The sequence below is a fragment of the Manis javanica genome, chromosome 8 (assembly GCF_040802235.1).
Source record: "Manis javanica isolate MJ-LG chromosome 8, MJ_LKY, whole genome shotgun sequence".
NCBI classification, from domain to species: Eukaryota; Metazoa; Chordata; class Mammalia; order Pholidota; family Manidae; genus Manis; species Manis javanica.
Window position 1 is genome coordinate 114,235,743 of NC_133163.1, and position 26,769 is coordinate 114,262,511.

The 26,769-nt window shown below is 42.4% G+C and overlaps 2 non-coding genes across 2 annotated transcripts; both read left to right on the forward strand.

Moving 5' to 3' along the window:
• The first annotated feature begins 5,975 nt into the window (after positions 1 to 5,975).
• LOC118970902 (U5 spliceosomal RNA) lies at positions 5,976 to 6,089 on the forward strand. The gene has a single exon (XR_005059091.2). It is a non-coding gene; the product is annotated as a U5 spliceosomal RNA (small nuclear RNA).
• A 13,719-nt stretch (positions 6,090 to 19,808) lies between these two features.
• On the forward strand, positions 19,809 to 19,924 carry LOC118970900 (U5 spliceosomal RNA). The gene has a single exon (XR_005059089.1). It is a non-coding gene; the product is annotated as a U5 spliceosomal RNA (small nuclear RNA).
• Positions 19,925 to 26,769: the final 6,845 nt, after the last annotated feature.

Below are 26,769 nucleotides of genomic sequence, written 5' to 3' on the forward strand. Positions count from 1 at the left end.
AGGTCAGGAAGATTTGTCCTCCATGTTTTCTTCTAAAAATTGTATGGTTTTAGCTCTTACATTTAGATATTTGATCCATTTTGAATTAATTTTTGTATATTGTATGAGAGAAAGGTCCAACTTCATCTTTTGAATGTGGATATCCAGTTGTACCAGCAGTATTTGTTGAAAAAGACTACTCTTTCCCCCACTGAGTAGTTTCAGCCCCCTTAAAGGAAATCCATTTACCATAGGCACATGGCTTTATTTCTAGACTCTTATTTCAGTCTCTTGCCAATGGGTTTCAGCCCGGGGCAAGTTTGCTGTAGAATCAATATGACCAAAGAAAATGACAGTAAAACGTTCTTGGGGTGAAAGGGTTATACCCAACTTTTTTTCCAGGTGGCAGCTCAGTCACTGGAATCCCATTCACTCAGAGCAAGTCTGCATTCAGCAAGCTGGTCTCTGCCTCTGGGCCCCTCTGCCCACACAGCCGTCCTCTGGGCCTCTGTCCTCAGCACTGCCACCACTCCAGCCTCTGCTCTGCTCTCCTGCAGCCTAGCAGCCCTGCCACCGTGTCATGCCCAGAGCACTGGGCAGAGCTCTTTATACAGAGTCAAGAGCCATGTATTGCCTACAGGTGTGCAGTGAGCTAGTCAACCAGGGCCAGGTGAGAATCCTGGCCACAGGAACTCTCATTTTATCCACACAGTCCATTGACTTACATGTCTGCCCTATGTTGGTGCTACACTATCTTGATTATCATTGCTTTGTAGTAAGCTTTGAAGTCAAGAAGTAAGTCCTCTTACTTTGTTCTTTTTCTAGGTTGTTTTGGTTATTAATGCATCTTTTGCAATTCCATATGAACCTTAGAATCAGCTTATCAATTTCTTCAAAGAAGTCAGCTAGGATTCTGAGTGTGTTGAATCTGTAGATGAATCTGGGGAGTATTATCATCTTAAAAATATTAAATCTTCCAATACATGAACATAGGATGTTTTCCATTTATTTAGCTCTTTAATTTTTTTTCAGCAATGTTTTGTATTTTTGTGAATATAAGTTTTGCACTTCTTTGGTAAAATTCATCCCTAAGTATTTCATTCTTTTTCATGCTATTGTAGATGGAATCATTTTCTTAATTTCATTTTCAGATTGTTCATTCCAAGTGTAGAGCAATATAACTGCTTTTTGTATGTCAATCTTGTATCCTGCAAATGCACTAAACTTTATTACTAGTTCTAGTAGTTTTTTTGTAGATTTTTTAGAGTTTTCTGTCTATAAGATCATGTCATCTGTGAATAGGGATAGTTTTACTTCTTTCTTTCCAATCCAGATGATTTTCATTTATTTTTCTTGCCTAATTGGCCTGGCTAGAACCTCCAGTACAATGCTGAATAGAAGTGGTTAGCATATATCAATTCTTGTTCCTAATCCTACCAGGAAACATAGCTGCCTTTTTTGAGTGTGTTAGCTGTGGGTTTTTCAATATGCCCTCTGTTGGGATGAGGAAGTTCCCTTCTATTCCTAGTTTATTGAGTGTCTTTATCATTCAAGAGTGTTGGATTTTTTTTCAAATGCTTTTCTGCACCCGTTGGGATGATCATGTGCTTTTTTTGCTTTTTATTCTATTGATATGGTATATTATATTGATTTTTCAGATGGTTAACCCAATCTTGCATCCCAGGGATAAATCCCACATACTTAATGTGTATGATTCTCTTTATATGATGTAGGATTCAGTTTGCTAGTATTTTGCTGAGGAGTTTTGCATCCATATACATACAGATATTGGTCATTAATTTTCTTGTGAAAGCTTTGTCTGGTTTTGATATCAGGGTAATACTGGCCTCATAGAATAAATTGGTAAGTATTTAATCTTCTATTTTTTTGAAAGAGTTTGTGAAGAATTAGTATTAATTATTCTTTAAATGTTTGGTAGAATGTAGCAGTGAAGCCAGGTGAGCCTAGGATTATCTTTGTGGGTGGCTTGGGTTTTTTTTTTTTAATTTTTAATTTTCTTACTAATTCAATCTCTTCACTTGTTATAGGTCTATTCAGATTGTCTATTCTTCTTTTGATAATTTGAGTCTTTAGGCATTTCTCTCTTTTGCCTAAGTTATCTAATTTCTTGAAATACAATTGTTCATAATCTTTTATAATTCTTTTTATTTCTGTAAGGTAAATAATAATATCCCTTTCATTTCTAATTTTAGATATTTTAAATTTCTTTTTCTTGGTCTGTATAGCTAAAGATTTGTCAATTTTGTTGATGTTTTCAAAGAACAAGCTTTTGGTTTCATTGTTTGTTCTGCCATTGTTTGCTGTATTACTCATTGTTCCTTTAGCTGTTTCATTAATTTCTGTTCCAGTCTTTATTATTTCCTTCCCTCTGTTTGCTTCAGGTTTAATTTGCTCTTCTTATTTGAGTGTCTTAAGGTGACCTTTAGTTTATTATTTTGAGATTTTTCTTCTTTCCTAATGTAGGCATTTACGCCTATAAAATTTCATCTAAGGACTGCATTAGATGTATCCCATGAATTTTAATATGTTGTACCTTCATTTTCATTCATCTCAAGATATTTTCTAATTTCTCTATTTCTGTGGTTGATCTCTAATTTCATTTCATTATGGTCAGAGAACATGCTTTGTATTATTTCTATCCTTTTTGATTTATTGTAGTTTTATGGCCTAGCATATACCTATCCTGGAGAATGTTCCATGTGCAGTGAGAAGCATGTATATTCTATTGTTGGACCAGCATTCTATAGATTTCTCTTAGATCTAGTTGGTTAATAGTATTTTGAAATCTTATATTCTCTTGTTGATCATTTATCTAGTTGTTCTATCCATTGTTGAAAGTGAGATACTGAAGTCTCCAACTATTATTGTTGAATTGTTCATTTATTTCTGTCAGGTTTTGTTTTATGTATTTTGGTGCTCTCTTATTAGATGCTTATATATTTATAATTACATCTTCCTGATTGGACTTTTTAAAATTACGGAATGTCTCTCTTTATCTCTCATAACATTTTTTATTTTAAAGTCTATTTTGTCTAATATTAGTATAGTCATTCCAGCTTTCTTGTGTTTGCATGATATCTTTTTCCATCTTTTTACTTTCAGTATATTTGTATCTTTGAATCTAGTGTATCTCTTGCAGACAGCATATAAATGGAAATTGTGTTTTATTTTATTTTTTAATCAAGTCTGAGAGTCCTTACCCTTTGGTCAAATTGTTTAACCATTCATACTTACAGTTATCATTGATATACCTGAACAAATTTGTTTTCTGTGTCTCATATCTTTTATGTTTATTCTTCCTTTACTGTTTGCTTTTGCATTAAATGAATATTTTCTAATTTGACATTTTAATTTCTTAATTCTTTTACATTATTTAAAAAAATAATTTCCTTAGCAATCACTCTAGGGCTTATAATATATACCTTAACTTATCAGGATCAATTTCAGATTTATACTGACTTACTTCCTGTGAGATATAGAAATGTTACTTCTATATATTATGTATATATGTATATAGCTCTGTCCTTACCCTGTTTTTATAGTATTATTGTTAGATCACATCTATAAACGTTACAAACCTAACAACACACTGTTATAATTATTACCTTATATAATTTTGTCTTTTTAAAGAAGGCAAGAGAAAAGAGAGCAATTATATATTTGTCACTTTTGTTATATTACTCTTATTTATAATTTCTGCTTTTTTAATTTGTTCTTGTGGATTTGAATTACTCTCTGAAGACATTTCTTTCAGCCTGATGAAATTCTGTAGTATTTGTTGTAAAGCAGGTTTCCTACCACATATTCTCTCAGTTTTTATTTTTCTGGGAATTTGCCTTCACTTTTTGAAAGATAGCTATTTTGGCTGGCAGTTCTTTTCTTTGAGCACACTATGTTATCCCGCTGCCTTGTGGCCTCTGTTATTGCAGCTGAGAAATCAGTGCATGGCTCATACTTTCCTGTTTCTCTGCATGTCCTATAATTTCTTGTTGCAACCGCAAGTCCAGTTTGTCACCTGTGTCTGGCCAACTGGACAAATTGGAGGTTCCCACAGTCCCCTCCTCAGGTTTGATTAATTTGCTAGGGTCACTCACAGAATTCAGGGAAACAGCTTACTTACTGGATTACTGGTTTATTATAAAAGGATAAAACTCAGGAACATCTATTCATATATTTGTTTATGTCAAGCTATGACCAGCAAAAAATACCCATTATCATCACTTCAGTTCAATGTCTCTGTGAGAGTTCCCAACCAATTCAGTAAAATAAGAAAAAGAAATAATGACAAGTATAAGACTGAAAAGGAAAAAACAAACAAATATAACGTTCAAGGATCCTGGATAGGAGAAACCGAAAAAGGAGGTCAGATCAAAACCAAGGAAATACGAATAAACTATGGACTTGTGATTCATTAATTGTAACAAATGTGCAATACTAATAATGACATGTTAATGACCGGGGCAACTGGGTGGGGTGTATGGGAACTCTCTGCCCTGTCTTCACAATTTTTCTGTCAATGTAACACTTTTCTAAGAAATAAAATCTATTTAAAAATACATTTACTGCCGAATTCAGTTTAGGCTATGAATGCAGGGATGATTTATCATAGAAGATCTATTAGTGTAGTTTTCCACATTAGCAGGTTAAAAGGGAAAACATATGATTATCTGAATACTCACCTATACTATAAGAAAAAATATTGTAGCAAACTAGGAATAAATGGAATTAGCTTAATCAAAGAGTGTTTACCAGAAACCTTTTGAGGCCCAATACAAAATACAGATTCAGGACCTTTGTTCAAACATTGTTAAGAATTTCATGAAGGCAATAGCAGAGCGCTTTATGAGCACAGGGGCCAATATAACTGCACAGACCACTTGCTCAAGAAGCCCCACCTGTATACAGTGAGCTTTGCACTTAATGGCAGTCCAGTGAGAGCTATGGCTAGAATAAGTAAAAGATATCCACTATTATCACTTCGGTTCAATGTCTCTGCAAGAGTTCTTGACCAGTTAAGTAAAACAAGAAAAAGAAATAATAAAAAGTGTAAGACTAAAAAGGAAAAAACAGTGTTGTTTTTCAGATGATCTGCTTGTCTACAGAAATATCCAATAGAATCTACAATCTGTTAGAACTAGAGCTTAAGATTGCTGAATGCTAGAGCAATAAATAAAATTCAAATGTGTCACTATACACCATCAATAAGCAATTATAAAGTGGGATTTTAGAAATCTATACCACCCACAAAAACTACCAGATATTAAAAGTAAAGTAAATCTAACAAAAAATCTTTATTATAAAATGCAAAACTGTATTGAAAGATAATGAAGGGGAAGATTTACAATGTTAATGAATATGGAATATGATATTGTATGATATGTGAATAAAATAATGAAGGAATAAAATGAAACCTTGATGTCACTTTCCCAATTTTAGAAGAATATTGCCAACACATTTGAAACCTTCTGTGGGCACATGCCTCAGTCCCCACAGGTAACCACTATCTTGAATTTTATATTAGCCATGACTTTGCTATCCTCATGGCCTGCTGCTCCCAAATAATCGAAAATTATTTTAAAGAAATCATACCCAAAGGTCCCAATGTTCAAGTAGATTGTCTCTAGTTGACTAGGGTGTAGTTGAGATCCCAAGCAGGCAAGCCTCTGCTTTGCCCCTTAAGGGTGGCCCCAGAGCACGGTTTGAATCCTCAGTTATTTCTAGAATCTAAAGGCAAATATTCAGGGTTCATTTGCATACCCATAATACACCATAATGCACTGTGAGCAGTATAATTGTTTTCAAATAAAAAAATAGAATAGTTTCTTTTTTACTTGACTTTTCTGAGTATGAGAATGTTATTTTCGGAATTCACTGGATAAACTTCTGCAGGCAGTAACACCTGGGATAAGTAACCACCATCAGTTCACTAGGAGTTTCAGTGACCCGAAAAGTGAGTATGTGACCTTTTTGGGCTGACACTCTGGGTTCTCTTGAAGTTGTGTAAATCTTTTGCCTTTTACTAAAAATTTCCATGGAGATAAACAATTGAGTTTTATACAAATACCTTGAGGTCTTGTTTTTAAAGGGCTGTCTCTCTTGTCTAGATAAAATTATGTAAATATGTTTCCAAGCTTTTACTCTTCCCTAGTGTAGTAGTTTCTCTACTAGTAGTTGTAGCTGTTTTGTATTCTACTGTACAAGACTGTTTTCTGGAGACAGGGGGTAATTGTTTTCAACTATGTTTCTTCATTTTAGGGAACAATGTGGTTAGTCTCTGAAGGTAAATTCTGATGCACTAAGACCCCCACCCTTAAGATCCAATCACCACCAACCAGATGGGAGTGGTAATGGGTTAAGGAGGGTCGTGGCGAGATACCCTTTCATTGGTGCCATGACTCGGATGAGGTTCTCCCGTTGACTTTGCTCCTCCTCTGGGAATCTGAGCTGCTTTGGGAACCCTCACTGCCCAATCCTCCTCCACGGGCTCAGTGTCCATTTCCCCGGTCACTCATCTTCTCGCCCAACACCAGCCTTCAATTTGGTAGTCTCCCCTTCATGGTCGACTTAAATGTCCCTTTGGAACCTGGGAAGTGACCGTTGAGTGTCCAGCACCCCCAAGGGCTCCTCCAGGACAGGGGCACCCCCAACCACAACTTTCAGAGTCACGGTTGATCCCCAGAGTCGACCCTTCTCTGCCTCCCCATGGTGAGAATCCTCATTCACTGAGGCCCAGTCTCCCTTATCTACTCGTAAACTCCTGGTACCAGGTACCAAGCCTCCTCGGCATTTTCGCCTCGACTGCTCAGTTAGAGGTGGTGACAACCCCCTAACTGGTCTTTTGGTCTTCTCTGCGACCTTCTCAATCCCTCTGGAATGCCTCAGCGACTTCTGAACGGTCTTGTTCCCACCATGGAATCTGGCCCCTCTGTTCCCACAGATTCACCGCTAGGGTGCTTACTCAATAGTGTAAAACCCCTCCACCTCACTCCAGACCTCAAACCTTTTAAGCTTATTCGCTACTGTAATGAGATCTGGCCACAATATTCCTTGGACAATCCGTCTAAATGGCCTCCCTATGGCTCTTTAGATCCTAAAATTCTCCGTGACTTATACAACTTCTGTGAGTGCATGGGCAAATGGAAAGAGATCCCATATATCCACACTTTCTCCTGCCTCCAAACCAAGCCCACTCTCTGTCTCCCTTGCAATCCTAAACATGTCCTCACTCTGAAAAACTTCACCCCACCACCCACCAATTCCCACCACGTCCTCTGACTTTGACCGGGTTGATGAACGATCTCAATCCCCTAAAGCTCCCCATCAACCACCAGTTCCTCTCCTGCCCTAACCTCCTTCTCTGCCAAGATCAAAATCCCAACCCTCCCAGCTCCCCTAGTGCCATTGCAGGAGCTGCAGCACCTCCTCCTCCTCCACAACCAGTTCCCCTTCCCTCACCCAGTCCCGTGTCAAGCCCTCCAGTCACTCGCTCTCAAACCCAGATCTTAGCCCCATACGGGAAGTAGCCAGTATAGAGGGCATTGTCCGGGTCCATGTCCCTTTCTCTCTCTCTCCGACCTATCTCAAACTGAGAAAAGATTAGGCTCTTTCACCTCCAACCCAGTTACTTACATAAGAGAGTTCCAGTACCTAACTCAGTCATATGATCTTACCTTCCATGATATTCACGTGATCCTATCCAACACAAACACACTTTTGCCCAAGGAGTGTAGGTGAGTCTGGGAACTCATGCAGATGAGGTTCACCAAACTACTCCAGCTCATCCAATTGGTGCTGAGGCGGTTCCTGATCGAGACCCTAATTGGGACTATAATACGAGAGGGGGAGTCACCAGTCGAGATCAGTTCATCACCTGCCCCATGGTGGGTCTCAGGAAGTCAGCCAATAAAGCCATTAACTATGAAAAGCTTATTCAGGATAAAAATGAGAATCCCTCTGTGTTCCTAGACCATTTCACCAAAGCTCTTTCACAATATACAAACCTAGACCCTGACACCCCAGATGGGATACAATTATTAATGACCTACTTCTTCACCCAGAGTTTCCCTGACATTAAGGCTAAACTTAGACGTCTGGAGAAGGGACCCTTAACTCCTCAGGCAGAATTCCTGGCAGTGGCCCTCAAAGTATATAATGGAAGAGATGAAAAGGCCCGTAAACAAAAATATCAAATGCTGGCTAAGGCCTTTCAACCTACCCCAACCACTCATGCTCGGGTATCCTCACCTCCTAATAGGCAGCCAGGAGGACCTCCTGGTCCATGCTTCAAATGTGGTCAAATGGGTCATTGGCCCAGAACCTGCCCAAATCCCTGGAAGCCCCCCGGTCCATGCCCTAAGTGCCATCAGGAGGGACACTGGGCTGTTGACTGTCCTCGCACACCGAGAGGTGCCAGGCCATCCAGCTCTAACACTCCACACATAGACCTTCTGGGTCTGGCAGCTGATGATTGAGGGGGCCTGGGACTCCTCCACCCGACCACTACCATCACTGTACAGGAGCCCAAGGTAACCACTGTGGTAGCAGGTAGGCCCATCTCTTTCCTTTTGGACATGGGGGCCACCTACTCAGTCCTGAAGGAGTTTTGGGGACCTCCCTCCCTCTCACAGTCCTCTATAGTCGGAGTAGAGGGCACACCTCATCAACCTTTACAAACTCCCATGCTTCACGCATCTTTAGAGGCATTGCCCTCTCTCACTCCTTTTTGGTGATTCCCCAGTGTCCCGTCCCCCTTATGGGAAAAGACCTAGTACACAAGGTTGGAGCTTCCATTACTTTTGCTCCCGGACCACACCTCAACCTCGACTCACGTTCAGTCCCACTTTTACTCACCCTCCAACCTGCTGCAAACCCACCTCCCTCTCCTTTTCCTCTGCCACCCCTTCTGGTCAATCCTGTAGTCTGGGATACCCTCACCCCCTCTATCACCACCTGCCCCCCAGTAATTATCAGACTTGAAGACCCCCCTCTTTTCCTTCTCAACCTCAGTACCCGCTGCCCCTCAAGAGTTTACAGAGCCTGCAGCCAATTATCCAAGAACTTTTATACAAACGGCTACTATGACCAGCCAGTTCCCCTTACAACACCCTGATACTGGCTATCAAAAAACCTAATGGCTCTTATAGGCTAGTTCAAGATTTAAGAATTATCAGTGCAGCTGTTATTCCAATCCATCCAGTAATCCCTAACCCCTACACTTTATTATCCACTATCCCCGCCTCTTCTACTTACTTCTCTGCCTTGACCTCAAAAATGCATTCTTCACAATTCTCCTCCATCCCAATGGGACGACTTACACCTTCAACTCCACAGACTATAAATCCTCCAGTAAACTACTCTACAACCCAAATAGGACCTCCTTACAGCTGCATAAGGCAGCATATGTGCCCCACTCCAAGCACAATGCTGCTTCTACACCAACAAATCCGGCCTTGTCCGGGATGGTCCAAAACACCTCCATGAACAAGCCTCCAAACTCCTAGAAACTCCCCTAACAATCCGTTCCCTTATCCCTTCCATTGGCTCCTACCCCTCCTAGCCCCTATTACCTTTATTATTATTATTCTCCTTTTCCTTCCCTGCTTCATTAACCTATTCCAAAAATTCATTCAAAATCAAATTTTGAAAATTTCTAACCGTACTGTCAACCAGTTACTCCTCCAGGGCTATCAAGGCCTTCACACGAAAAATAACGAAACCAGCTGGATGACCTTACGAATCATCTCAAGATGCCCGCCCTTCCCCAACTCTACTGCAATGGCCTCACTAATCCCAGGATCTGCACCCCCTTCCGGCAGGAAGTAGCTAAAGAATGAGATTCTACACCCAGTTCCCCAGAGGCCCAATTAAGAAAAGAAAAAGATGGAAATGAAGGCAAATTCTGGTATGCTAAGACCCCCACCCCTTAAGATCCAATCACCAATGCAGAACACACCCCACCCCTACTCCTTAAAAATGCACTTCCTCACCCACGAGCTGCTGCTCCCTCTCTCTGGGGGCAGCCACCTTCTCTTTCAGATAATAAAATCTCTTGCATGGGCCCATGTCTCCCGAGTCATTCTGGGGTAAGGAGGGTCTCAGCGAGATACCCTTTCAGTCTCTGCTTGCTTTTGAACTCTGTAAAGGTATACTTTTCAGCCAGTCCTTTAAGTCTTACTTCTTCTGCCAGATACGGTTGCTGATTCACACATACTGTTGCCTACAGCTGAGCTGGGCATGTTTCTATTTCAGCACTGCCCAGTAGAAACATAAGGCAAAGAATTTAAATTTTATGAGAGCCCATATAATCATTAATTACATTAATAAGTAAAAATCAAGTAAAATTGATTTTAATAATATAGTGTGTTTAACCCAACAAATCCAAAATGTTATGATTTCTCTGCATAATATAATCATTGAAATGTTTTACATTATTTTTGCCCCGTACTTTAGGCTTTGTTTTGGCACACCTAATCTTACTTAAGTAAAAGACTTCAATGTACTTCCTTATCAGCTCTTTCCTTTCTTCCAGCCATTATTTGTTGGAGTTACTATTCTATTCTAGTTTATTTTCTTTGCTTAGTATGATTCCTTAGCATTTGTTATTCCTTGTTTGGGAAAAGCTTAAAACTTTTCTGCACCTGAAAGGTTCTGAATATGCAGTGTGCTTACCAAGCGCCCTGTGGGTGATTGGACTCCAGGACCTTCTTGGTACTCTCAGCCTGTACCTTCCTCACTGCAATTGCTTCTCTAGCCCAAAAAGTCAGACACTAACCTGACTTTCTGTGGTAATGTTTTCTTTCTCCCCTCCGTCTTCCTTTCTTCCTCAGAGATTTTAACAGGAGGGCCACTGTATTAGTCAGGGAGGCCAGGAAAAGCCAGGGGTATAGCTCCAGTCTAAACCCAAAGGACTAAGAACCAGGAGTGCCAAAGTCCAAGGACAGAAGCTGAGTGTCGCAGGCTCAAGCAGAGACAGTAATTTTGCCCTTCCTCTGCCTTTTTGTTCTATTTGGGTCATCCTTGAATTGGATGATGCCCACACACTGGAGATAGTGACCTTTAATCCCTCTGATTCAAATGCTAATATTTCCCAGAAACACCCTTACAGACACACCTGAAAAAGTGTTTAACCAGCTATTTGGGCATCTCTTAGCCTCAGGTTGACATACAATTAACCTTCACAGCCACCTTTGCCGCTGAGCTTCCGTTGTTATAACCAGCCCATGCGGAACCTGCTTTATGTCCTCTCATGACTCGAGCACCCTGGACTGCTTTTGTCCCAACCTGCAAGCTCAGCTTGCCATTTCTTGGACAGTAACTCCTACCCACTATCTCTTTCTTCAACTGTTTCCCTCCAAGGCTCACAGCCAGGACAAAAGGATTCATTTAAACTGTTAGCCATAAGGCAGTAAATTATCTTACCAGCAAAAACGAGTTTATTCAGAAATAGCAGGAACTGCAGTCTGGCACATGCAAGCTACAGCAAAACCATAAGTGTGTCCAAAGAACAAAGGAGAGGAAGCTCTTTTATAGAGGAAAGGACAGTTGGGAGGGCTATGTCATGGTTCTCAATGGCTGAGTTGTGAAGGTCTCTCATTGGCTGGGATGATTCAGGGAGGTGGGAGGTGGAAACCTTCTTCCTGCTGGGGAGTAAAGTAGCTAAATTACTGTATGGCATGTGTTTCTTCAGGTGAGGTCTGAGATTTATGGGGCGTGGTGGGCGTGAGAGCACCCCTTGCAGGCTTCCTATTGCTATGTCAGTGAGATTTCTCTATTTTCACAAAACCCAGAGGAAATGGATGCTCACAGTATTGCAAGTCGCAAGGTCAGAGGGTGTGTCTGGGATTACCATCCATAATGTCTTTCAGCCCCAAGAATTCTTACATTGCTTTAAGGTTTTGCTCTCAGATGTCTCCAGAATTGCCTTTGGGTTTCTCTATACTGTAGTATGGACTGGGGGGTGGGGGTGGGGGGTGGAGGCAGGGGATAGGGGTAAGGTATGCTTTGACCTAACCACAGGAGAGAAAGGACTAGATTCCCATATCCTCTTCCCCATGAGAGAACACCCAGTGGTCCAGTCCCTTAGTCAAGTAGAAAACCAAGCCAACGACATTGCTGAATCCCTAGTTCTGCACTGTCCAATGTGGTAGCCACTAGCCATGTTGGGTACTTACATTTAATTAATTAAAAATAAATAAATAATTCAGTTTCTCACATGTGCTAGTCACATTTCAAGTCATACATTCAAATGCAATAGTCACATGTGAGTACTGGCTACCATTTGGGGCAGCAACGAACACAATCATTTCCATCATTGCTGCCCAAAGCCAGGTATCTCCCAACATCCACACCACAAGGCAGGAATCCTTGAACCACCTCACTTCTACAGGGAGGCTGGGCTGTGCCCAGGCAGAAAGGGCACATGGCCTGGGCAAGTGTGTGACTTTGGGAAATCTAAGCAGGACTCCTTTCCGACCTTCCTTTTGATGCCGGGGTTCTTGTTCACGAAGCTGAAGAATGAGCTTCACAAACACTCAAGGTAAGATAACAAGGTACAGGCTCTTTATTTAGAAATAAAGTGAAAAGAAAGAGCTCCCAGCTCACACCAGGAGGGGACAAGAGGGCCCAGGGTGGTGGGTTGTCTAGGGGATTTATAGGCAGTTGAGGATTTGGGGGAACTGATAAAGGGCTTAGGGTGTGGACTTATTAATAGTGGCCTTAGGATGTTTGTCCTTGATGAGATATTAAATCCCTTTTAGCATGCTAAAGTGACTCTTACACATGATTACAAACAATTAGCATAAAAAAACATGGGCTACTTTCCTTTATCTTGGAATATCAACTTATCTCACTGAAGAATGATGCTAGAGCTTAATGTTTAACACAGAGTTTTGGTAGGGGGTTTCCTTTCATGTAGTTACATTGCTTTGACTGTAAATATTCTGCCTTGATTTTTCTGGAGGACCTCACCCTATTCTGACTACACCCACGGTCCCTGTCTCAGAAGGGCAGTCAGTGAAAGTGAGACAGGGACCATGGGCTTAGACAGAGTAGGGTGAGGGCCTCTGGAAAAAGCAAAGCAAGATATTTACAGTCAAAGCAATGTATCAATGTAAAGTCCCTATAGAAACTGTGTTCCACATTATGTAAAGTCAAGGTCACACTAATTCTCTAGGGAAAAGATACCAGATTAAGAATATAGACATCTTCAGTGAGATCAGTTAAAGGTCAAAAGGGCCAGGAACAACTTGGCCTGGAAAGTTTGAGTGTTCTACAAGGGTATCTCAGCATAAGCCATGACTTCACTGTGAACAGCCCTGGCAAACAGACAACAACCCTGCCCACCTTGAGGGCAGGACAGGTGGTACAAGTTCACACCCTAAGCCCTCAGTTCCCCCAAATCCTCAACTGCCTATAAATCCCCTAGACAATGCACCACCCCAGGCTCTCTTGTCCCCTCCTGGCGTGAGCCAGAAGCTCTTTCCTCTCACTTTATTTCTAAATAAAAGCCTCTCCCTTGGCTCTTCTACCTTGGTGTTTGCTAAGTTCATTCTTTGACTCCACAAACAAGAACCCCGGCATCACTTCCACTCCAGCAAATAAAGGCTTTCCTGTTGTCCACCCTAAACTTTATCCATGTGTTAGGGTCCAGGCTTCCGAGGCTTCCCCAGAGAACAAACTACACAGGCATAGAGATGTAAATTCAAGCAAAGTCTTTATTCAGCCAGCTAGCTGAGGTCCAAGTCAGCCCGATGCAGCGGGTCTCAACAAGGACCCCGAGCACTCAGAGCCAAGGGTTTATATAGCAATTTCAAAGCACTTAACTCATAGCAATTTTCTATAACTATACATTATTCTTGCAAGACATATATCCTGGGGTTAAGCAAGGGCAGGGTAAGACTACTCCTCAATGGTTAGGGAGGTTCTGCACGATAAGCTTGGTATGTAAGATTAACTGACCAAGGTTAGCTGACCAAGGGTCACAGCTGCCCACCACCCGGTGCTCATGATTAACTTGTTTTTCAAGGCCTTACCCAGGCCCAGGGTTTTTTTTTTTTTTTTCCTCTGAGTCACACTCTCAGAAAATGGTTTCTAAGTTTCTAAGATGGCTATGCTTATGCTAATTTACTAATCTTACTAATGCTTAGATTCTACATTTCCCCACTTTCTTTTGACCATTCCAGTCATGGAATGTTTGTTTCTTCCTGCTGTGTGAGTGAATGATACTGCGTCTCAGCATTAGCCCCTGAACAGCACTCACTCTTTCCCTAACAAAGGCTATTAGCCGGTTTAAGATACAGGGACCTAAAGTGAGAAGCAGTATAAAAATAAGCAAGGGCCCTGCCAGGGTGGATATCAGGGTTGTAAACCATGGGGATTTAGTAAACCAGGATTCAAATAGCCCTTGGCTGGCCTCTCGCTCTCTCTTCCTTTGATCTGGCCTCTCTCTAAGTTTAGACATTGAATCTCTTACTATTCCGGAATGGTCTGCTGTTAAGGTTTAGCTAAGTTTTATTAGTTCTTTTTCCTGACTCTTAATGCTCTCTGCACTCCTTTACACATGTACAGTATATTGGGGGATGTAAAAACCTGGGATCCTAACAAACATCAACATAAGACAGTTGCATCCAGTTTGAGGAAGTGAATGAGTCTGGACAATAAATTATTTTGTGAATTAGAAGATTCCCAAATCTTCTAATTTACAAAATTAATTAATTCCAACAGAATTTAAGGAGATCATAATATAGTTGTCACCTTGTGGGTAAAATTGTAGCATTTCCAGAATATCTCTCCTGGCTTTAGTATATCTGCATATCAATATCCATTTCAGATAGAAAGAAGTATGGCTTTAGTGCATTTGCATCTTTCCTCAGGGGTGGAGAAGTTCATCTCCATATCAATAGGTAATTACCTGGGCAACGGAGGGCTTATCTGTACCTGAGAGGGGAGGGGGAGGGCCGGTGTGTGGTTGCTGCTTGAGCAGAGAAGAAAGACAGCCTGGGACTGCAGTTTGTGAGCAATAAATGGGTTTTAAATTTTATTTCTCCCTTTGACTGATTTTGGTTTTTAGAGGTATTTTGCCCCGGGATTTCCTTTCCCTGGACCTACAATTGGTGTAGTATTGGCAGGATTCCTCTGAACCCGAAATCTGTTATGGGTGCGACCTTTGGGAGGGCTGCCCTTAGAAATGACAGGGAGAAGTGGCACTCGCGCCAGGAGACATGTGTCTACACTCTTGTGGTAGTGGAGGTGCCACCACTGCCACTCACACCAACCCTGGCCCGTGGCCCAAGCCTAAGGCTACTGCCTCTGCCACTGCTGCTGCTCTTGCTGCCGGCCACAGCCTGGCCACAACCATGGAAAGGAGCAGAGGTCCAGGTCACCTTGTTAGAGAAGCAACTGGCTGCTGTGTACCACACCTTGCTGGCTACAGAGCCCATCGCTGGAACATCTCCGACCAAGATAATAACCTCCTAGCCCATCACGGGGTGGGTGCGAGACTGGACCCAAAGGCCACAGAGTGGTGTGGCGCAGACACCTACTGTATATCATGTGACTGGCCACTTGCCTTTGGCATCCCCAGGGAATGATGAAGCAGATACATTGGCCCAGATGCGCTGGCTAGAAGGAAAGCCTGCCTCTGATGTGGCCCAGAGCGTCTCTCTGCAGCCTATGGTCGGTTGCCGGTTACTGAGAGCAATCGAGGTACCCACTTTATTGTGTAAAGGAGGGCAGAGGGCATTAAGAGTCAGGAAAAAGGACTAATAACATTTAACCTAACTGCCTAAAGCATGGGCCACCCAGTTTTGAATAAACAACCCGAGGCTAAGCTTAGAAATGCGTCTGCTTTAAGTTAGATAACTAGAAGTGGGCAACAGCCTGGGGACGTGATCCATGATAAGTCCCGTAGACATGCTTGGGTAAGCAAGAGATAACAATTGAAGCGGTCAGGCAACTGGAGTGTTCCTATATAAGCAATACCTAAAGTTGCTTGGGGGTCGGCAGCTCGGACTCGGCCTGCATGTCAGGGGAGGTGCTGTCGACCCCAGCTTGCTGGCTGAATAAAGACTTTGCCTGTACTTACATCTCCATGCCTGTGTGCTTTGTTCTCTTGGGAAAACCTGGAGTTCCTGGACCCTAACAATTGGACATGTGTTGCAAGGATGGGTGCAGCAATTAGGAGTAAAATGGACATGGCCCTGGACATTTCAACACATGGACCAACAATGGCTGGCTCTTCTGGCACCTTGGGGAAAAGGTCTGGAAGCTGGCCTTCTGTGTATTCCTGTAATAACAACAAATTGGCCCCCGACAATCAGTTATTTGCTTCTATGGTCTTTGTGTCCTTAATGCGCCCCCTGGCTGCAGCTGCCGCGTGATGGCTGGAATGGACGAATTTTGGACTTAATCTGCATGGGACTTTGAACCTAGCTGAATCCTCTGGTTTGAGAATTATGACTGTGTTGCTGTTGTCAAGAAAATAATGTTTAAAGAGAGGCTTGACTTAGTCTAATGTTTGGTAAAGGTTTTTGTGAGCAATCTAGCATGATTGTTAGGAATGAGTAAACAAGTGTAGAAACGTATTTTGTGCTTAGTGAGAGATTGTGCTGTAAAGTACATTTACTTAATCTGCGTAGGCTGAATCCTCTGGCTTGAGGATTATCAAGATTTTATTGCTGTTGCTATTACATGTTACTAGATTGGTCAGAAGAGGGGCAATCGAGGAAATTGTAAGGTGAGATTTCTGGAGCAGTGGACTGTGGGTAAAATTGAAACATTTCCAGAATTTCTCACCTGGCTTTGGTGCATCTGCATATCAACAGGCGTTCAGAGGTGTAAACAAGTGGGCTTTAGTGCATTTGCATCTTTCCTCAGGGGTGGAGAAGTCATCTCCATATCAATGGGTAATTACCTGGGCAACGGAGGGCTTATCTGTACCTGAGAGGGGAAGGGAAGGGCTGGTATGTGGTTGCTGCTTGAGCAGAGAAGAACGACGGCCTGGGACTGCAGTTTGTGAACAATAAACGGGTTTTAAACTTTATTTCTCCCTTTGACTGATTACGGATTTTAGGGGTATTTTGCCCTGAGATTTCCCTTCCCCGGACTTACACCTTATCTGGTGGCCTAGCGTACAGTCTAGTGCCAAACAGTGCTCCAGACAGACATCTCCATTCAGCACTGTCATGACAGCCACTGAAATGGTACGTTTTCAATGCTGTGGGTTCCCATGTATCTAGATCTGGCCTGTTGAGGGAGCCCGAACACTCGCTTAGGACAAGGCTCGTGGTCAAAGATGTAGAATCCAAGCTGCTCCTCTCAGACCATCGTAGTTGGGGAGCCATTAAAAGAATCTGACATACCTTCTCCCTGCAATCTGCTGGAGGGACAACATCCTCAGGGGGAACCCTCCTGGCTCCAGGATTCCCTAGTGACCTCACACAGCAGTAGCACTGTATCGAGTGGGCGGTATCTGTGACTGTGCCTTTGGGCAAACAGGGTGGAGCCATTCCAATCTTACGCAGAGGAAATGGGAGAATAGGATTCTAAGGGAGCAATCCTCAAGGTAACTTTGGTCTTGATACCTGCTGGGTCCCCATTGGTCAAAGTTTTGGCAGCAGCCCCAGCTGCTGGGGTAAAGGAGGCAGGAGGGAGGTGGCTTTCAGCTGAGCTGCCAGAGTCAGCAAAAGGTGTAAAGAGAGGGTTCCAGCCAGGTGAACCTCCTGGAAATCCAAGAGCCTCAAGAAGCTCCAAGAGGAAGAGGTCTGTGTCAAGGTCTGGGCCCAGATAGACTGCCAGATTAGTTGGGAAAGATCATCTCAGGTCACCCAATGGGCTAAAGCAGCCGTGAGGGAAAAAGTTGCCATATCAGGGAAGAGGTTTTGGCTGTGCTGCTTCCCCAGATGCCTGCATAGTCAGGAGAGGTGGGTTCAAGATAGGAGGTCATGGTTAAGCTGGACCTCAGATCCCATCAAGAGTAAATGTCTCCATTCCTCTCTAAATGGAAAATAGAGCAGATACAACAATAAAAAGTACTCTGATCACAAAAAGGACAAAGGGTCATAGAATCAAGGTGAGTCAGAACACTCTTAGCTTCCACAGGGAGCTGCTCTGGGCAACATTCCTGAGGACCTGATCATGACCCACCTCCTAAGGAGTGGTTCCCTACAAGGTGAGCAGAACACGTACTACTCCGGCCAGATCCCGTGGACATTTTGTAGCCAAGGGGATCACGGGATGAGGGTCACCAGGAGTAACCCCAGAACAGGTCAGAGGGAAACCTATCTTGGGTGTCTTAAGATCGGTGGCCATGCTATTGACTTTCAACTGGCCATCCTGTGTCTGAGCGTTTGACAAAAACAATAAGGGTCTGACTGGCCAACCAGCAGGTAATAAAAAAAGCGAGGAAGAAGCGAAATGCAGTGAGTAGTAGAAATTCAAGAACACAGAAAAGGAAGTCTCTTGTATGGACATATTAAATACTACTTGAGGACTTGCTGCTAGGCTGAAAGTGGTTGTTTTTACAGTATACCTCCATTGTATGGATGTCATCTTACAGTCAGTGAGGTGCCTAATGCCATCTTCCCTGATCCATGACCGATTTATCCTGTCCGGGGAGTCTTCTTGCAGTGAGCACCCTAACAGCATTTAAGTGGTTGACCTGTGCCCATGGGTGGCGGATGTTTTTGTCCCTGAGACAGAGGAGGGGAAAGACCCTCGGAGGATAGGGAAGTAGTACCCTCCAGCCAGGGGGCGAGGCACATGCGGTTTACCAGAGGTAGTGATCTGAGTCTCAGCACCAAATATGTAATCAGGCAGTGGATTGTGGAATTCCTTGGTTCTTGTCTTCTCGAAGGAAAGAATTCAGTCAAGAGACCTGATAGAGAGTTAAAGCTACAGGGGGTTGGGGGTTATTTAGCACACCTTAATAGTGGGAGTAGCAATCCAAGTCAGGGCACCAAATATGTTGTGGGGCACATTTGTTCTCCTGGGTTCTTGTCCCCATGAAATAAAGAACTGAAAGGCAGAAACAATAGCAAAACAAGCAGAAGCTTTATTTGAATACACTCCAAGGGAGGAGAGGGCCAGAGTCAAGGCAGACAATGGACCCTGTCCTTTAGGTAGGAGGCCTTTTTATTATATTCTGGCTGGGAGGTACCTCTTTGACTGAAAAGGTGGGGTCATTTAATTGACAGTTCCATTTATATAGCCATCTCTCTCACTGTTTGTCCTTTCCTAGAATGCACACAGAAAAGTCCGTTAGGGAACAAAACCTCAATGTAAATTTTTTTAATGAGATTAAAAAGAGATATAATTTGGTTGGTTCTTTCCTTGAATTTTATCTTCCCTTTCCGCAGCTGCTCATGTCTGTCTACCTGACAGTGTCAGTCATTTATTTGCTAATTTTCTTTGTCCACTTAATAGCAAAGACTTTAACAGAAATTAATTCAGATGTACAAATAAACAAAACCATAAGACCCGATTTCTGATCAGAATTGCGTTTAGATCCCAGCCAGCCAATCCTCCGCTTCGCCCCCTAATGGTGATACAGAGGCACTGTGTGAATGCTATTTCCGGAATGGAAAGAACGGTGGCCCGACTTATTTGCATACCCACAGTGCACTGCACACAGCAAAGTTTAAATGTCAAAATTTTTAATTTCTTCCATATTTATTTTCTGAGAATCTAGATTTAAGTTCATAAGGGTAGCCTGAAAGTTTTTACTTAGGCACTGAGCCTTGTCATTAAATAGCCACCATCACTATACTAGGAATTTCTTTTATTGGAGCTTTGAGCTATAAGATGTGACAGGTATGCTCTGGTTTCTCTTCAGATCGCATAAATCTTTCGCCTTTTACTAAAGATTTCCGTGGAGAGGAACAACTCTGAGTCTGAAACCAATTTTTTGAGGCCTTGTCTTGGCAAGGCTAATTTTGGTGTTCCAAAGAAAGATAAATTGTTGGCTAGGTGTTTTGGTGTTTGAGTTTTCTGCAAATGTCATTGGTTCAGTGTGTCCCTGGTTTAGCTTTAAATGTTTAATGATAAGCAGCTGGTAATTCGTGTTTTCAGAGACCAACAATGTTATGGCTGATTTTCTTTTTATGTGTTCTTGTCTGTTATATATTGCTGCGTTAAAATAAGGTGGTGTGGGTTTTTTACTCTTTCATTTTGTCCTTGGGTAAGTATAATATTGTGCAGTAGGTGTACCTCTTTTGCCAGAAACTCTTGGGAAGATCCTAGTGTTTTGATGTGTGAAGTTGTAGTCCCTCGCAGTCCTGTCAAACAGAAAGATGGGTTTCAGATAAGTTTTTTAAAAAACCAATTAAATTAGTAAAACAGTTGAAAGCTGATTTTAGTGTATTTTATTTAATAGATCCAAAATATTGCAACATGTAATTACTATAAAAAGATTATTAAATCGGTTTACAATGTCTTTTTTAATACTGTATCTTTCTGAATCCAGTGTGTATTTTAGATTGAGTTCATTGCAGTTGGTACTAGCACTGTTCAAGGGCTCAGCACAGGTACTTGTGAGTAATGGCTGGTTTTAGGGAAGGTAGATATAATTTTTCCCAAAAGTGACTATACCCATTTACACTTCCACTAGTGTCTTATATGTATTCTCATTGCTTCTCATCCTTATTGGCCCTTTGTTATGCCTTTAATTTTTGCCCATCTGGTAGTCATGGAAATGATATTTTACAATGGTTTTAATGTACATTTCTCTAATTACTAATGAGGTTGAACATCTTTTCAAAGATTGACCACACATGGTTTCTCTTATGTGAAATGCCTGCATGTCTTTTGCCCAATTTTTCTTAGATTGTGAATCTAAGCAATTATGGGATATTTTTTTACGCAGCCTGTAGACTCTAGAGACTGTACATAGAATTTTTTTGTTCGTTATGCAGTACAAATACCATCTCCCAGTTTATGGCTTCCCTTTCTGTTCTTCTAATAGTGTTTCTTAGTGAACTAGTTTTAATTTTGATGTTAGATTGATTTTTTTATTTTGATTTGAACTTTTTTTGCATTTTTAATAAATAATTCACTACTTCAAGTTATTAATGAAATTCTGTATCTTTTAAGTTATGTCTTTCATATTTAAGTCCTTGATTCATCTGGAACTGAATTTCTGCATATAATGTGGATCCATTTTTATGCCCCCCCACCTCTGAATGCCTATTGATATGCAGATATACTAAAGCCAGGTGAGATATTCTGGAAATGTTTCAATTTTACCCACAATCTACCTCCTCTAGAAATCTCACCTTACAATTTACTCGATCTCCCTCTTCCAACCAATTTAGTAACATGCAATAGCAAAAGCAATAAAATCTTGATAATCCTCAAGCCAGAGGATTCAGCCTATGCAGATTAAGTAAATGTACTTTACAGCACAATCTCTCACTAAGCACAAAATACGTTTTTACACTTGTTTACTCATTCCTAACAATCATGCTAGATTGCTCACAAAAACTTTTACCAAACATTAGACTAAGTCAAGCCTCTCTTTAAACATTATTTTCTTGACAACAGCAACACAATCATAATTCTTAAACCAGAGGATTCAGCTAGGTTCAAAGTCCCATGCAGATTAAGTCCAAAAATCGTCCATTCCAGCCATCACGCGGCAGCTGCAGCCAGGAGGCGCATCCAGAACACAAAGACCGTAGAAGCAAATGACCGTGATTGTCACGGGCCAATTTGTTGTTATTACAGGAATACATAGAAGGCCACCTTCCAGGCCTTTTCCCCAAGGTGCCAGAAGAGACAGCCATCACCGATCCATGTGATGAAATGTCCAGGGCCATGTCCATTTTACTCCTAATTGCTGCACCCATCCTTGCAACACATGTCCAATAAAGTGGGTGCCTTGATTGCTCTCAGTAACCAGTGACTGACCATAGGTGGCAGAGAGACGCTTTAGGCCCCTCTTGGTGGTTTGCTAATGGGCACACCTTCCGGGCTCGGCTGACTTCTTCAAAGGTGAAAGACAAGCCACACTGATGGGCCTACATTGTCTTTTGAGGTGTCTGTGCCACGCCACTCCGTGTCCTTTGGGTCCAGTCTCGCACCCACCCCATGATGGGATAGGATGTTATTACCTTGGTTGGAGTTCTTCTGGTGATGGGCTCTGTAGCCAGCAAGGCATGGTACACAGCAGCCAGTTGCTTCTCCGTCAAGGTGACCTGGACCTCTGCTCCTTTCCATGGTTGTGGACAGGCCGTGGCCAGCAGCAAGAGCAGCAGCAGTGGCAGAAGCAGTAGCCTTAGGCTCGGGCCATGGGCCAGGGTCAGAGTGGCCAGCAGTGGTGGTGGCGCCTCTATGACCACACAAGTATAGACACATGTCCCTTGGTGCAAACGCCACTTCTCCCCATCATTTCTAGGGGTGGCCCTCCCAAAGGTCGCACTCATTATTATTGGGTCCATGCAATCTACCTCCAGATAACCAGGAGATGCGTGGATGCAAAAGCAAGTGTTTATTGGGTGGCCAGCATGCTGGGGTCTCACACTTGCAGGTGGAGACCCCAAAGTACAAGTTCATTCTCCTTTTATACACAGGAATGGGATCGTGTGCAGAGTGGGCCGTGCGCAGAATGGACCCTGCGCAGAGCAGGTCGTTCGCAGAACGTACCATGTGCAAAACAGGCCGTGCGCAGAATGGGCCCTGCGCAGAGTGGGCTAGAGCGGGCCTAGATATGACCTGACCTTTACTGACTCTTGACTGCTGGGTGGGCAAGTTGTCTTCTTTCTATTGGCTGGGAGCATCTGGCCAGTCTTGGTAACTGAACTGTGCTGGTCAAATCCCTGCAACTCCTGCAACCTCCCCCCAATGTGACCTGTCTCTCACAAAATAAAGTCACCTACAAAATGGAGCAGCATTAGTCAGGACTCTTCAATTATGACAGGTTTCGGGTTCACAGGAATCCTGCCGACTCTGCCAAATGTAATTCCAGGGAAAGGAAATCTCGGGGTAAAATACTTCTAAAAACTAAAATCAGTCAAAGGGAGAAATAAAGTTTAAAACTCGTTTATTGCTTACAAAATTGCAGTCCAGCCCATCTCTCTCTCTCTTCCTCAAGCAGCCACAACACCGGCCCTCCCCCTCACCTCTCAGGTACAGATAAGCCCTCTGTTGCCCAAGTAATCACTCACTGATATAGAGATGAACTTCTGTACCCGTGAGGAAAGATGCAAATGCACTAAAGCCGTACTTATTTCCGCCTCTGAATGCCTATTGATATGCAGATATACTAAAGCCAGGTGAGATATTCTGGAAATGTTTCAATTTTACCCACACTTCTATTTTCAGTTTACTTATAGTTTCACTGAATCTGTTGAGATGATTAACATGATCTTTCCCTTTTAGATTTTAATGAGGTGAATAACATTAACTGATTTCCAAATGTGAGCCAGTCTTGTATTTCTGGAATGAACCTGTCTTAGTCAGCTTGGGCTGCTGTAATGAAATACTGTAAACTGGGATGGGGGCTTAAACAACAGAAATTCACTTTTCAGAGTTCTGGAGGCTGGAAGTCCAAGCAAGATCGGGGTGTCACATGACTGAGGTCTGTGAAGGGCCCCCCACAGTTTGCAGAGGGCCTATTTCCTGTTATCTTCACATGGCAGAAAAGCTACCTAGGTAGCTTTCTCGCCTCCTACAAGGGCATTAATCCCTTTCATGAGAGTTCCACCCTCATGACCTGATTACCTCCCAAAGGTCTCACTTCCTAATACCATCACCATGGGCATTCGGTTTGCAGCATATGAATTTTGGGAGGCAGAAACATTCAGTCCATTACAACTCAGTTTGATTGTTGTATTTTTAAATATTGTTGGCCACAGTTTGCTCATATTGTGCCTAGAGTTTTATATTTAAATTCTCTAGTGGGCTGGCCTGTAAAAATATTACTTCATTGTACTGTGTTCTTGTTTTATTATCAAGGACATAGAAGCTCATAACATAAGCTGGGAAGTATTTCTTTTTTCTTCTTTTTAACCTCTGAAAGATTTTGTATTAGACTGGCATGATCTGTTCCTTGAATTTTTGCCAGCGAAGCCATCTAGTGATTCATGTCTTTATTGGTTATATGAGTCAGGTTTTCTAAGGTACATATTATATATATTGTGTTTGTCTCTATATACACATGGCGCACACATTTTCACACGCAGTTTTAAAACTAGTGTGCAGTAAATTGTTCATAATATTCTCTGTCCTTCAGGTCTCCATTGTATCTGTAGTTATGTTCTTTTTTTTCCTATCCCAATATTACTTATTTTTGCCTTCTCTCTTTTTTTTGATCTTATAAATCTTTTCAGAAGTTGTCAATTTAACTAGTGTTTTCCCCAAAGAACCAAATTTGGAGTTTAATGGTCCTCCCTAGCATATCTTCTTTTCTCACTAATTTCTGCTTATAAATTTGATATACTGAGGGGGGCGAAGCCAAGATGGCGGCGTGAGTAGAGCAGCGCAAATCTCCTCCCAAATCCATATATATTTTTGAAAATACAACAAAGACAACTCTTCCTAAAAGAGAGACCAGAAGACACAGGACAACAGCGAGGCTACATCCACACCTGCGAGAACCCAGCGCCTTGTGAAGGGGGTAAGATACAAGCCACGGCCTGGCGGGACCTGAGTGCCCCTTACCTCAGCTCCCAGCAGGAGGAGAGGAGTCAGAGCCGAGAGGGAGAGGGAGCCCAGGACTGCTAAATAGCCAGCCCTAGCCATTCGCACTGGGAACGCAAACACACAGTGCATAGGGTGCTGGATACTAGGGAAACAGAACAGTAAGACCTGTGAGTGGCTCCCTGCAGCCAGCGCCCCTAGGACAAAAGAAAAGCGAGTGCCCTTTGAAAATCTTAAAGGGACAGGGGCCTCACAGCTGGACGGAAGTGCCCTGGCACAATCAGCCCAGTGACTGAGAATCCCAGGGAACTCGGGGTGCCCCAACCCTCTGGGCAGCAGTGCAGCTCAGAGGCCCCTCATGATGATAAACAGCCTCCTGCCTGTTGCCCCTCCAGTGCAATTCTGTCAAAGCAGCAGTGGCCATGCCCACAGCAACCAGGAAGAGCTTCTTCCACAGCAGCCGAGCAAGAATTAGACACCCCGTCTGTGCGCAGCAGCCCAGCACAAGCCGCTAGGGGTCGCCATTCTTCCAGGAGAGGAAGACCACAAACCAGCAAGAAGGGATGTTCTCCCAGCCAACACATGTGCCAGCTCCACACAACTACCTCTATCACCATGAAAAGGCAGAAGAATTTGATTCAGACCAAAGTCACAGAGTCAACCCCTGAGAAGGAGATAGACATCGCCAATCTTCCTGAAAAAGCATTCAAAATAAAGGTCATAACCATACTGATGGATCTTCAGAGAAATATGCAAGAGCTAAGGGATGAAGTCTGGAAGGGGATTATAGAAATGAAACAGTCTCTGGAAGGACTTAAGAGCAGACTGGATGAGGTGCAAGAGGCCATTAGTGGAATAGAAACCAGACAACAGGAACACAGAGAAGCTGACACAGAGAGAGATAAAAGGATCTCCAGGAATGAAAGAATATTAAGAGAACTGTGTGACCAATCCAAAAGGAACAATATCTGCATTATAGGGGTACCAGAAGAAGAAGAGAGAGAAAAAGGGATAGAAAGTGTATTCGAAGAAATAATTGCTGAGAACTTCCCCAAACTGGGGGACGAAATAATCGATCAGACCATGGAAGTACACAGAACTCCCAACAGAAGGGACCCAAGGAGGACAACACCAAGACACATAATAATTAAAATGGCAAAGATCAAGGACAAGGACAGAGTTTTAAAGGCAGCTAGAGAGAGGAAAAAGGTCACCATCAGGCTATCATCAGACTTCTCAACAGAAACCTTACAGGCCAGAAGAGAATGGCATGATATATTTAATGCAATGAAACAGAAGGGCCTTGAACCAAGAATACTGTATCCAGCATGATTATCATTTAAATATGAAGGAGGGATTAAACAATTCCCACACAAGCAAAAGTTGAGGGAATTTGCCTCCCACAAACCACCTCTATGGGGTATTGTAGAGGGACTGCTCTAGATGGAAGCACTCCTAAGGCTAAAGAGATATCACCAGAGAAAATAAAATCACAGCAAAGAAAGTAGACCAACAAAATACTAACTAAAGGCAAAAAATAAAATCAACTACCCACAAAAGCAGTTAAAGGAAACAGAAAAGAGCACAGAATAAAACAACCAACATATAAAGAATGGAGGAGGAGAAATAAGAAGGGAGGAAAATAAAGAATCACCAGACAGTGTTTGTAATAGCTCAATAAGCAAGTTAATTTAGACAGTAAGATACTAAAGAAGCTAACCTTGAACCTTTGATAACCACGAATCTAAAGCCTGCAATGGCAATAAGTAGATATCTTTCAATAATCACCCTAAATATAAATGGACTGAATGCACCAATCAAAAGACACAGAGTAATAGAATGGATAAAAAAGCAACACCCATCTATATGCTGCTTACAAGAGACTCACCTCAAACCCAAAGACATACACAGACTAAAAGTCAAGGGATGGAAAAAGATATTTCATGCAAACAACAGGGAGAAAAAAGCAGGTGTTGCAGTACTAGTAGCAGACAAAATAGACTTCAAAACAAAGAAAGTAATAAGAGATAAAGAAGGACATTACATAATAATAAAGGGCTCAGTCCAACAAGATGATATAACCATTATAAATATATATGCACCCAACACAGGAGCACCAGCATATGTGAAACAAATACT